Consider the following 15,148-nt stretch of genomic DNA (forward strand, 5'->3'; position numbering starts at 1 on the left):
CATTGCATCATCTAGGTAAGCAGAAATCATATAGATTTAGTACTATTCATAAGGAGTCCAAAGAGTTCCAAAGAGGTCAATAATACCATAAATGTGTCTCTATTCCATAACAAATAATCTACCAAATAGCAACACATCATCAACAAAAATAATATGAGTAACCCTGACTTGTCTAGTAATAAAGATACATGTCAGTGACCCGTCCATATGTGCCTGCAAGAGAAATCTGCTAAGTCCCTCAATAACAAGAATGAAAATAAGGGTTGATAATGCACATCCTTTTCGGAGACTCCGAGAGGCAGAAAAAAATTTAGTAGGAAGTCCATTAACCAAGACGACAAAGTTTGCAGTAGATACACATGCCATGATACATTCTGAAACTTGAAATGAAATGCCAATTTTGTGTAGGACCAGCCAAAGAAAGGTCCAATCTACACAATCTAAATCTTTTTGTAGTTCCAACTTCATAATAATCACCTCGAGATTCTTATATTTGATAGTATGTATAGTCTCCTATGCAATAGAAACGGCATCTTGAATTTGTCTTTGACGAAGAAACCCAAATTGTTCCTAGGCGATACCATCTAACGATGTAGGTTTCAACCTATTAGCAATGATTTTGGAAATAATTTTGTATAAGGCATTGCAATTAGGGATATGCATGTAATCAAAAAAGGTTGATGCATATGAAACCTTAGGAATCAATGTAATGAAAGTGGAATTAATATCACCAGGGATATAACTAATCTTTCGAGATTCTTCTGCAGCCGCCAATATATCAGTGCCCATAATATCCTGGAAGTGTAAAAATAATTCAATGGGTAAAACATCAAGCCCAAGGCTTTTATCACGAGTAAAGGATTTCATCGTAACCTGTAATTCTTCCATTGTAATGGGATGAAATAGCATAATATTTGTGTTAGCATCGAACATAGTCAGATATGAATCAACGACCTCCTTATGTTGCACAATATCCACCTCCGTTGTAGCCCTATATTGGTTGCAAAAATATCTCAATGCCTCATCCTAGATGTCAAGAAGAGTAGAGAAGAAATTACCATTAATATCCTAAATTTCCCAGATGGATTTCTCCCTACGGCACTTCGTTGCATAATTATGAAAGAATTTTGTATTCTTGTCTCCTTCTGATACCCAGAGAGCATGAATTTTTAGTCTCCACTCCTCCTCCTATAATTGAAATTGGCTTCTTGGGCTTCTTGTAATCCTTACCACTTTTTGCCTTTCACCTAATCTTAGCATGATTATTTGTAGGGTTGAAAGGCTTCTTTGTAGAAAGAAAAGTGTCAACCCTAACCGATGATTTTCCATGTGAATCTTGGAAGAATTATCCACCAACAACCAATTTGCGTGCTCTGTCTCTACTACTGGCCACGTGATGATAATTTTCCTTTGTTTTAGCAGTAGGAATGGAAGAAATATTTCAATAGAGGGACTCCTATGCAAAGGTAAGGTGAACACATGGAGTCAATTTTAAGCCTTAACCTTTGACATCTAAATCAAAAAATGTGGTATTTCCCCATGTATAGGCAGATATCAGGGTACCATTTTGGGAGGCTAAGTTGCTCCCAAAGAAATATAACGAAGCCATATTATAAGTGCATGTTCAATGTACATCTATAAAATTCCTTTTCTGATCCAAGAACTAGGGTGAAACCATGAAATTTCAAATTCAACAATGATATTTAGCTTGTGGCAGTTGTTTTCCTAATTGAAGTAATCCAACAAATATTAATTTTGCAAAGTGTGTGTTCAAACTTTAGTCTCTCATTATTTCCATACAGTATTGTTTTGTTTCTGAAGCCAATATACATGAATTTCATATGAACAAGATGCTTACAACTAAGAATTAATATGAAGAGAGAAAAAATAGTACTTACAAGCTCCATCCACATTCATTGTTTTGGTGAAGTAGCGTTGCCTCACTTGTTAATCCCAACCAGTGTGTTGAGGTGTAACCAACCCACGATCCTTGATACAAATTTTTCCATGGATTCTTTCTGCTCTCTACATCATACTACTTGTCAGAGGTACTCTGGAGCTCCACCTCCCAAGGAAGACACATTCAGTACATGTCTACAACCCAAAGAGTTATAAAAATCAATACCCTGAATTTTTTGTTTAAAAACAAAATATTCCCATAGATGTTTCTCTCCTACCCACATCCCTCAATCCAGAGAGGGCGTTAAACATACATGGGTAGTAGAAGCACTTAAGGCATGGTTACGTTGCAGAGTGCTTAGGAGTGACTCAAAGTCGAGCTTCGTCTTGCCCCGAACCTCTCGGAGTTCTCAAGGGTGGCTCAATGTGGAGCATTTTCATTGCAGAGTGCTCTTGCCACGACGCCTCTTAGCTGCTGCATCACAGTGCTCAAGGGTGGCTCGATGTGGAGCATTTTCATTGCAGAGTGTTCAGGGGTGGCTTGATGCAAATCTTCCTCTTGTTGCGGCGCCTCAGGACCCTAGACCACACAGAGGATAGAGAAGAGGAACACAAAACTTCTCGGTACCCTAGGCCACACTTAATAGAAGACTCGAGCTTGCACAAGCGCACCAAAGGCAAGCAGAGTTGGGATATGATAAAATTTTAAGAAAAAAGGGCTTTGAAAAGTGCCAAACACAGGTGGATTTGAAAAAAGGGCTTAACATAAAATAAAATTTTAAGAAAAAAAGACTTAAGACAAAAATGATAATTTTAATACAAAATTATTATTTCATCTTAAATTAATGTTTTAAATATCTTAGGTTCATTGGTTAGCATCACTGCCATTGTTGAAATCAAAGGTTTTAGATAGGGTTTGGGTTTTCTTGCACATGATGAAAATAGACCTATTTATGCATACAAAGCAGTCAGTATGTGGTCTTCTCTAACAGATTTCGAGGTATTTTGGCGCGCTTCACCGTGACTATAGCCACAACAAGAATAAGATAAGTGTTGGAATGATGTTCTACCTCTTCAGGTGGTTGCATTTAAAAGCCCCGGTCGCTGGTCCTCCCTAATGGATCAAAGAGTTAATGTCATGCATTGCGATTAGGTGGGGGTTAGGGTTTGTGTTGTGTCCACAGGTTAAGGTATTTTTCTATGATGGTTTTATTTTTTACTCCCTTGAAAGGCTCAATAGTGTCTAGTAGATATAGTTATGGAGGAGGAATTGATAGATTACTTGGAAGACCTGAAAAATAATATCTCCATCTGGACAAATCCTCCACCTCAGTAGCTTGGAATGGAGGCAGAAGGGACACCAAACTCAAAAAATTTCGCATCACTGGAAAATATCACAGAAGGGATTCCCTTTTCCCTAAACGTTTCCAATCAATGAGTTTGCCTCTTCCCTGCATCATAAGGAGGCACCATCTGAGATCCTAACAACAATATCAATGAATTTTTCCGAACAACTATCACTTTCCCCAGGTTTCTCGATTGAGGCCCTAAATTTTTTCAAGGCCTCCTTAAACCCTATTAGCCCATTACAAAATTTCGGACCTATTAGCATCAGCTCTAATGTTCAGAGCCTTCAGGTAAACATAGTGGTATTCTGCCAAGAACATCAAAATTCGGGGACTCTCATGGGTAATGTGGATGGTCATGTGGAAGACTTGTTGACAATTCAACAAGGAAAGGCTCAAATCTCTCCCAATTCCATTGTTGGATCATTAGGGTTGCCCTCTTATTTCAGTGGTGACGTAGGGCATCAAGGAAGATCAAAAAACCTGGGTCTTCCTTTCACCGAGGATCTGCTGAGGGTACACCCTCAAGACACAACCACACCCTATAAAGATGCTTCAATGATAGGCTAAAAGAAGAAGGCAAGGAAGATAAAATGCCCCAACGTAAAAGATAGGAACCGAGCATTAGTACTAGGGGAGGGTATCAAATTAGATGAAGTTGTTTCTATAGTTGAAAGGGTTTTGGTTAGAAGAATTAGAAGTAGACACTACTCTGCAACGCGTCTGAGGAGGTGGGTGCAGGAGAATTGGGAACATATTCTAGATGTGCTTCCATCTGTATGCACCATGCATAAAGGATGGTTTTCTTTCAAATTTAGTAAAGAGAGACATGTTAATTGGGTTCTCTCACATTAATGGAACATATAAATCTCCCCTGTTTATTTGAAAAGGTGGAATCCCGTCTTTGATGATGAGAGAGAATAGCTAGATGCAGGACCAATATGATTAAGGCTCCCCAGCGTCCCCCTTCATTATTAGATGTAAGATGTCTTTTGGTGTATAGGGGTTGACCTCAGTACTTATATTTACTTTGACATATCATACTAGGAGATGGGGGAAATTTATTATGCTAGGATCCTTTTCTATCTCGACACCAGGGATGGATTGGTGGCAAATCTGATACTCCACTACCTAGGATATGTGTGCAACCAAATATTGGATTATGAAGGGAAATCCTTTTGATGTCAATGTTGCCACGAAGCCAACCATGTTTACAAAGAATGTCCCTTGTTAGAATATATAATTTTTTGATATATAACTAAGGATTAATACAATACATGACACAAAGTAACCCTTAAATGACATGATACAAAGTAACCCTCCCCTGTGAATTTTTCCTGCAACATATCACCCACAAAAAGAATTGATTGTTAAAAAAATTGCCAAGTTGTATTCTTTAATAAGTCTAATACGCATGTAGTTTTATCCATGTGACATCGTTGGTGCGCTCCAACATGAAGAAAGACTAAAATATGTATTTTAGTCACCCCCGTGCAAATTGAAGAACCTTCTCATAAAAAATGACTAATAACTTTGAGTGTGCCAACCTACAAAACATCCCATATCAAGTATTGTGTTCAGAAAAACCTACATTTCTCCAAATTCAAAGTAAATGAAGTACAGTAATACCTAAGGGCCGAGAGTCGAAGGTAAGATATAGTATTGGAGATGACACCTAATACAAACTAAACAATATGCATCATTTGGTGGAAAAAACCTCACTGAAGTTGAATTCTTCATATCCAGAATCAAATTCATGCTCTATTTCAATAGAATAAGTGTTTGAATTTCCAAGAATTCCATATGCACAAACTTGAAGTCTCTTAATGCCACCAAAAGGATAGATTTGAAGATCATGCTTTGAAGAAAGGATAATGTAGAGTAAAAATGTCAAATGATTGTTTCAAACAATTTGTCTGAATAACTTCAACGAACCACATTAACCATTAACCAAGTCCTTGTTTGAATCCTTTCTAGTCACTCTGCTCATACCACAAAAAATTTACATGTGCTAGACACCCAAGATTTTGGGGTTGTAAAAAACATGGATTAATAGTGAATGAAGTTGGAGATAGTTTCACATTTCAGTTATTTATAAATTACCTTGTGAATTAACGTATATAGCAAATTCAACACTTTAACTATCTTCTAAGAAGAGAGCATGTTCATCTTCTATTTGCAATAAAATTCAAAATTTGATTTGAAAACTCTTTTGAAATTCAATAAATAAGGTAACCTAGGGAAAAATCACATCCATAACATGAATTACTTTTCATATAGTAGATGCAATCCAGGACTTAATCTCATTATCAAGCTCTATCTCATTTACTAAATCCACATCTGTATGGGGAAGAGAACAAGAGGTGGAGACAACTATTTTTCCTACAATGCAAATAGATGGAATTCTCAGATTAATTAGGAAAGCATATGGAATTTATGTCCAAGAGCACCCTAGCAAGGTAAAATAGTGTACATAGCGCACACATACATTTACCAACAATCTCTTCGAGATCCTTTAAAATGCTAAGAAAATTTTCCAAATCATTAGCCCAAATGTTTCTCCCATCAATTACTCCAAAAAAAAGGTATTTATGCTCAGGAAAGCCAAATGTTCTGAAAATTACTCCAATTATGAAAGAATGTTGTATTAGTGTCTCCTCCCAATACCCAGTGAGCACGACTTTTCAATCTCCACTCCTCCTTCCATAATTGCAAATTCTCATTCTTCCTCCTTTCTAAATCCACAGCTCGTAATTGATGCGCCACTGAGAAATACATTTCATTTGAAGGATCCATTTAGGCATCTTTTACATGTAATTGGATGCATGGTTACATGGATTGCATTCTCTTTTTTCATGTCAGTGATGGATATCCTTGTTCCTAGGTTAAAACTAAGGCCTAATACCATGTGGATGAGGGATCTAAGAAAAAAAGGTAGCTTTACAATATGAACACCCAACTTGAGATCATGCAATGTAGCACTAAGTTACACATGGGTTTGGTCAAAGGCCCACTTGAGTCTTGAGGTTAGACACCTTCTTCAAGGAGGTGGTTAGGGGATGTTGTAGGTAAGAAGGGGTGAGAAATAATCCTAATGAAAGAGATTTCGTGTATTTGAAGGTATGTTTCCCCCTCAAGTAGAAATTTATGGGGGTAAGGACACATTTTCACATATTTGGAGGCATATTTCACCTTTTGGGGTATTTGGGGTTAAGTACATTACAAAAATGCAACCCTAGGTGATTATTATCCATATGATCCTAGTTAAATAGATAAATTGCTAACATTAATATAATGTAGAAATTACTTTCAGATCATGGCATCAATCACACAATAACTAAAAATTTAAGTACTTGAAGAATAAAAGAGTTTTGCAGATACATAAGTAATTTCTTCTTCAAAATCATCTTTGCATACCTCAAGGAAACCTCTACAAGCTACTCAAATAAAAATTGCATGGTCATCAAAATCATTTCAAAATGAGGTATGTGATCTACACAAAAAATAAAGGCATAAGTTATACAATTGTTATATTGCTCCATATTACCTTACAGATCCATACAATTGTATTGATTCTTTGTAGAATTTCCTTTCAACTTATTGAAAACCTGTATGTTCATCGTTATTGTGCATTTCTTTCTCTCAGTTGTTCAATGTGAGCAATACCTCTCTATCTTGTCATATTTATGCTTTTTTGAAACATGTACAAGTTCTTGCATGCACTATATTTCTCAATGTACATATTGTTCAAGACCTTTTCTTCGTATTTGGAAGAATTTTTCATGGGGAGATACCATGTGTTTGTTGACATAATCAAACCCTCAGATGAATAGAAAATTCATTACTTAAAAGGATTTCATGAAATAGAAAGTGGAAAGTGGCAATTTGGACCCATTGTATTCATTCAAAAGACAAAAGGAAGTTCTCCACTTGAGGAGGATTAGGGCCTTGAAAAAATAAATATTATTTTATGAATTAGAGTTTGATTTGGAAAATCTAAATAGAGAAGACGGTACTTTTGCCAAAGTCATAAATGGAATATTGGGAGTTCCCTGCAAGCTTAGTTGAATATATTTGGGAGGATTGGAAGAGAGGTTATGTAATATTTTTCCATCACTCTATTATTTCCATGGATGATTATGGTTTTTGTAATTTCCATGAGTTTAGGTGAGACTTGTTTGGTCATATTGACCTTCTTGCAATATCAAATTCAAGAAATGATGTATTGTTGGTTGTTTGTAAAACAATAAGGTTGTACTACTTTCTCTACTTCATTTAAGAGTTCGTGTTTTGGTTATTCCTTTGTTGTGCATGGTTGTTTGTTATCACTTGGTGGTAATTTCATGTTTATGATGGTGCATCTTATTTAAGGGTTCCTAGTTAAATTCTTTTTTTTTCATGTTTCCAAGCTCTTATCTTCCAACTCTTAAGAAGCAATAACGACATCACTAGTACCTCACTAGCTCCAATCAAATCTCTCCTTTTACTCTTTCGTTATTCGAAATTTTTTTTTAATAATTATTCCACATTAATGAATGGATTAATTATGTATTTTTTATCATATTCAAAGCATTTTCTCTTTGATTTTAACTCCATCCCCCAAATGGATAGGCATTGGTCTTTGTAAATTCCACCATTCTTTTTATTTTAAATAAATACCATAAAACTAAATTTTGGTAGGGTTTCCTCCCTTGTGCTAGAAAATAATTGGCCTAAATTGAGGAAGCATTGTTTTTCTGATGGGTAACCTTTCCAAGTTCTCATGGGGTTGCACTTGATTAAAGGACTTTGTAATATTTTAAGTCTAGGTTTGGTAGGTAACAAATTGGCATTGTTGTTGAGAATGGTGTCCAATTCCAAATATTTAGTAGATTAGTTACAATGGTTTGATTAGGGCATTTATTTAAAGAACTAGTAGATCTAGGAGGAAGCAAAACATTGTACCAAAATACTTTGAAGTGACATGTTGTATGTAGAGGCGAAGACATCCAACACGATTGAAGGCATTTGAAAACTCACTTAGTGACTCCATTGATGTCAAAAGGAGGTATGTTTGTAATATGTTTTTAAATTTCATATCAACTTTTTATTTTGAATATAGATGGCTTTTTTGTCTAATTGCATCTCATTTTTAATATTTTTAGTATAATGTATTTTCCTTATGCATGCCCCCACTCAAACAGGGGAGTCCCAATTCAACTCTTTGCTCCTGTAACTCCTATTCACTACCATATTCCATACCATTATTTCCTGCCATATTATGTCCCTCTGCTCTATATGGAAAGGTTGAGGTCAAAAAAGCATTAGATCACTCACTTTTCATGATTGGGATAGAAGAAGAAAGACTTTTGAAGTTGCAAGGAACCTATGCTCGTGCATAAAAATTTTCATACAATTATCATTATGATGAAGGTACACTTCCATCAAGTCTTTTATTGGATGCTAGATTTGGACATATGAACTATGACAAGCTTTGTTTGTTGAAGAAAAATGGTGTTACTGGTTTGCCAACTATTCCTAGTAAACTTAAGAAATGTGATGCTTATAACTTAGGAAATCACAATAAACAATAATTTCATGATTCTCATTCCAAAGCGCATAGAAAGCTTGAACTCATTCATTTTGATTTGTGTGGCCTTATGCATGTTCCTTTTGCAAATGGAAATAAATATATAGTCACATTTATTGATGACTACACTAGAATGTGTTGGGTTTATTGATGCTTGTTCCTGTCTCTTGTATTGGTTAGGTTCCCTCATAGTCTATCAAGGCTAAATCCTAGTTTGGAAAACTTAGTTGATTGATGCCCTAGTTTGAGACCTCATCCTTATAAAACCCTAATCTATGATTTCCATTTTTGTTTTGGAGTTGTGCTTGCTAGACTTAACTCTCCTTCCGTGCGTAACCTCAAGCCCTAGCCCTAGGATTGCCTTAACTCCATTTTCCCTAACCCTATATTAGAGTAAGGCACTAGTCTTAACATAATTTTTATCATTTTTGCAAAACCCAAAGTCTCATCCTAGGTAACGTTTTATCTAGGGTTTGACCCTAATCCATAGAAAAACACTTAACTACTATAAAACCCTAAAATACTAAAATCTACCCCTACTTGACCTAGGCACCTTACCTCCTTCTTTTTCCCTAGCTAGTAGGATAAAGACATTTATTGTTGTTATAGGGTTGTATCAGCCTTACTATCAAGGTTTGAATGAGTTTGATAATTTGTTATTATTCTATTTTTTATTGTAATTTTTTCTCACTTTAGATGGCAATATTACATAAATTTATGACGAACTAGGTGCACAGTAACTTTCCATAGCAACTGATCTGCTATATTTAAATTGAAATGGACAAAAATACATTCAAGTTACATAATTTCTATGCAGGTTCAATGGCAGAGGCTTAAAATGGTCAAACCTCTTAGCAAGGGCACGAGAGTTTTACTAGCAACAGGAAGCCAAATCTAACAAGTAGTGAGGGTACAGGCAAGATATAAAGTAAGGCTTAATGCAAAGGAGTAATGCAAAGGAGTGTACTTACTATATCCATATCATCAAACATTTTTCATCCCACTTAGGATGCCTTACGTAGTGCCTGGTTAGTCATAAGATCAAGTTGGTCACAACCTTCATAGCTTCAACAAACAAGTGGTAATACTCTTCATATTCTAAGTTATGTTTAATAAATAATATCGAATTTGTCCTGATCCTTATTAGGAAGGAATCCATGGTGAGTTGTCTTTGCACATCATCTTTAATTAATATCCATAATTAAGTCTGATGCATTTTTTGAACATGAATCCCTCGGGATTTCAATCTAGCCAGTCTGGGTAAGATGGAAACTTTTCTTAAGTAGTTTTTACCCACTAAAATGATCGATGACCCATTTGTTGAGTGTTTTATAGGCCATTTCTCCCTATCCTTCCAACTACCTTAGGAGAATTCATGGGATGGGTTGTAGCTAAAGCACTAGAACCCATCCTCTGAAACATTCAAGTGGGTATAAGATTACTATTAAGAATTATTCCCATATTATAATGACTACTCTCTATGAACCTGGCTTAGAGGAGTAGAGCTTTGGGTTGAGATTGATGTTCAAGGTTACTTGGTTGATGGTTAGTGAGGCACTATGTACTTTCAGGATTGGCACACCATGCAAGCCTCAAACTTGTATATTGATGGTCAGAAGCCACACATTTATTTTGTGTTGAGTTTAGAAGCCTTTTAGGGAACTTTCACCCATTGTTATAGTTTATTGAAGGTTGTGGGAATTCCACTTAGAACCATTCCTTTCCACTTGCACAATGACTTGGAGTTGAAGCATGCACTTTGGAGCCCACTTGCCCACATTTGAGGGAGATTAGGGATTGGTGGATGATAGGTTTGAATATTGCTTGAAGATTGAACATGGTTGAGAGGGCCATTGGAGGTTGGAGGCTAAGCCAAAAGCCACTTGTACCCATCTATTTTTAGAGAAGGGTCAAATTTTGAGGGTTTGGAAGAAAAATGGTCATCTTATCCCTTCGAAAGTAAGCCCAGATGAAGCCATTGTTGAAAACAAATATGCAACCTAACAAGAAGAAGTTGGACTCCTGACTTGGGGCAACCACGGCTCCCTGGCTCAATAGTCTTATATACCAACGCATAGAGTAATGGGACGTCACCACCCCATTTTCCTTTAGTATCAAGTGACATCCTACTGATAGATGTAAAGGTCAGTTGTACAGCTGACACCGTCTGCACTCTGTAATATTGCCTATATGTGTACCAAAGTAGAGAGAATTACCAAAAAATACCTTATGTAGTAGTGTCTAAAAAAGCATCGATAAAATATGTTGGTCGATAAACCTTGATGTCACTTGTCAATTATAGACCCCACTTGATGTAGGTCGTCACCTGCTTAATACACTAGGACACCTCCTCAAATACAATATATTGACCAATGGATTCATATTCCTCCACCATTGCATCAACCCATACATGTTGTTCTATTAATTCCTCGAAAGAGGATGGCTCAATGTCTATAAGTTCATTCATTAGAGCCATGTAGCCAATGTAACTCTCAGGTGACCTTTTTTGCCTGCACAAATTTGAAATGTGGATGTGAAGACCACCTTTCTTGATGGTGTTGTTGAGGAAGAAATTTACATAGAGCAGCAAGAGGGATTTGAGACATATGACTGGGAGACATGTCTAGACTCAAAAGAGCCATTTATGGTCTCAAACAAGCACTTCGAGAATGGTACACTCGAATTTAAACATATCTTAGTGGATTTGGATTCACCAAAAGTGAAGCACATGCAAACCTCTATCACATTTTGGTATATGGCAAGTTTCTTATCTTGGTATTGTATGTTGATGATTTGATACTCAGAGGAGATGTTCGGTATTGCAAGGAGGACCTTGCAAGATAATTTGAGATGAAGGACATGGGATTGATACATTACTTCCTTGGGCTGGAAGTATGACAGGGTGATGGTGATATGTTTGTAAGTCAGGGGAAGTATACCTCTGAATACTTCAGAGATTTTACATGGAGAACAACAAGCCTAGGACACACCTCTAGCTACAAAATGGAGGAAGGAGAGTGCTTATTTATGAGAGGCAGTAGATGCTACCATTTACAGATAGCTTGTGGGATCCTTGATGTATCTCATGAACACAAGGCCCAACATACATTATGCAACTAATCAGTTGATTCAAGCCATGGTGAAGCCTACAAAGCTTTATTGGAAGGAAACAAAGCATGTGTTGAGGTACCTTAGAGGCACAACTGAGTATGGGGTATGGTACAGGAGGACAAAGGAGTGAAGGTCCAAGGCTTCACTGATGCAAATTGGGCAGGGAGTCCATCAGACAAGAAAAGTACTTCAGGTGCTATCTTCAGTGTTGGGTCTAAAACTATTTCCTGGTACAGTAGGAAACATAGTTATGTGGCACTCAACTCAAAAAAGGTTGAATACATGGCTACAATTCAAGAAACATGTTAAGCCATATGGATGAGGAAAATACTTGTGCGTCTTTTCAGTCAGTAGATGGATTTGACAATAAATTATTTTAATAATCACAGTTGTATCAAACTCTCTTAGAATCCAGTATTTCATTATAGGTCCAAGCACATTGATATCAAGTACCATCACTTGCGGAATTGTGTGCATAGGAAAATTATGATGCTACATTACATTCCAACTGAGGAGGATGAAAATATATTGAAAAAGGCATTTTCAAGAGGAAAATTGAAATTCCACAAGTGCAAGATATGGGTGGTTCAAAATCCCTTTCTTGCTAAGAGGAAATGTTATAAAATGTAGCAAGAAAGGCTAAATTTGACTTGTTCCTTTGTCAAATTTAGTAATTTGATTTTCCAAATCAGCAAGATGGATTAGATGGCAGTTAACTTGTGTGGCGTGGCCTTTTCTACTTGTTTACTTATTAAATTCTAGTTATATGTTAGAAGTAGAGTTGTGCATGTATTGTTGCTAAATTTTAACAATCTAATTCAATTATTTTTAGTTTGACTCAGTTAATGGAACTCAAGCAGCTAGTCAAGTCACATGAAGATCAATTGAGTAGTATAATTTTTGTTAAATCAATGATCTCTCAGTTAAACTCGTCAATCAGATAAAAATATCCCAAACATGCATGGAATTTGAATTGCCAAATTGAAGTGGAGGAAAAGGCACATTATAATTATTAATTGTATACTAGTCGAGAGTACATGCTAGGCATTGAGGCAGGCAATCGATTACATGGGATTTGTAGAAGGAAATAGTGAATTCCCCCTATTATTTAGGAGCTAATTTCCTCATTAATTGTGCAAGGAAATAGGAGAAAGATGGGGCCTTGAATTGACTAAGTGTTAGCCAGAGTGGGACAATCAGTAAGAGAACGGGTTTAGAGCTAAGTTCCTCATTAATTGTGCAAGGAAATAGGAGAAAGATGGGGCCTTGAATTGACTAAGTGTTAGCTAGAGTGGGACAATCAGTAAGAGAATAGGTTTACAGTGCAGGGTGTGCTTCAGGATTGAAGCAAGACATTATAATCATTTCTCATTCTCATATGATTAATGAAAAGAAGTGGAAGGCTTTTCCCCTGTTGGGATTCCCTATAAATAATTGTGTTCTTGTGTTTTTTTATGGTTGTGTCATTGCATGTGTTTCTAAATTGTGATTTCCATTTCTCAGAATAGCAGAGGAAATTTGTAATCTCTTGTTTTCAGTTCGAATACATCAGTAGTAGCAAATTTATATTAATTTTGACACTCTTAGGGTGTTGTAGGGTACAAATATCTCAATGACGGGTGGCTAAAAATGTTCCCAACACTCCCAGTTCTACCTGTACCACACTCTTGCCCTTTAGGATTCTCACCCAAAATAAAACAACATTTGTCCAAGTGTATAGACCCTGCCCTCACCTCAAATTTGATTATTGGGGTCGATGGATTATGATTTATGTCTATACACACAACAAGGTTCCACTAGGGTGTGGTTTCACCAGTGCCCACTAGGTTTTGGACCTACTAGCATGTCAACAAAGTCATGTTCTCCCACTTCCTCTCAACCTCGAAAACATATTGTATATGGATAAAAAAGAAACCTATGCTAGGTTCATAAAGCAGAACTACAATTGTTGTGCGCCCACCCTCCTATAGTTTCAAGGAGACTCATGACCCAATTCCTGATACGTAAATTCTCAGTGTTAACAAAATAACTAGCATAGGGATTAGTTAAACTAATTATACCCATAAATTTGGAAATAAATTAACTGAATATGAACACATAATTTTGCATTCACCATGCACATAATAATGAATAACATATTCTAGGCACACTTTAAAATTCATGTGCATACATTACATCGTTCTAATCATGAAGATACAGTGAGCGTCAAAACTCAGACATTCATTTACATTTACAAACACGCAAGATCTTGCACCATTCACAATGTAACAAGATTCATCACACTCCATAAGGAAATATACATAAGCAATGTACACTTATTTGTGTGTTTAATGATGACTGGAAAATGAAGAAAGGACTTCAACTCTCCACCCAATTGTAAGCTAGCCACATTGCAATCTTTCTTGCAGTTGATTACCCTGAGCTAGATCCAAAGTCTGAGGGGATGCATATAAAGGGAAATTAAAACTCGAGGCTTAATCCCATAACCAGGAGAAGGAGTCCACAGTTTAGTTAGTTTATCAACTACTCTGCAATAGTAAGTACTAAAGTGACTCACCAGCCAAATGCAACAACAGACAAGTTGTCTCTAATCGTATCAGCAGAGATCAAAGGGATAAAATTGGAATTCATGTCCAAGAAATCTTATGAGGAAAATTTTTCGCGTTCTTTAGTGTCGGCTAACCCCACAAAACGAAGAGCCCAACAAATTGTTGTTTTTATAAGATGACGTGAATGGTAATTGAAATAACAACCTCAGTATATGCAAGAGACAGTAGTAGCCTGCAAACTAACGGACTTAGGGCGCACTGTGAGAGTCAATATTGCAGTTATTAGATAATATTGTCTTAAATTGATATATTTTTCTCTTAATTGTTAATTGTCTTAAATGAGTTTCGTCTTAAGTGGTCATTGTCTTAAATATAAAGTTTTGTCTTAAAACATTTTTGTCTTAAACTGTTTTTGCCTTAAATATAAAATTTTGTATTAAAATATTTTTGTCTCAAATTGTTTTTGTCTTAAATATAAAATTTGTTTTTTAAAATATTTGTCTCAAACTATTTTTGTCTCAAATTTAAAGTTTTGTCTTAAATATAAAGTTGTCTTAAAATATTTTTGTCCCAAACTAATTCAAGTGATATGAAACTTTAATGTAAAATAACTAAAATAAAAATGACTTTTCTTTTGTCTTCAAAAAAATGTCTTAAAAATACTTTTTTCTTTG

This window comes from Pinus tabuliformis, chromosome X (assembly GCF_031772625.1).
Source record: "Pinus tabuliformis cultivar Carrire ecotype Pingquan chromosome X, CPIR1, whole genome shotgun sequence".
In the NCBI taxonomy this organism is placed as follows: domain Eukaryota; kingdom Viridiplantae; phylum Streptophyta; class Pinopsida; order Pinales; family Pinaceae; genus Pinus; species Pinus tabuliformis.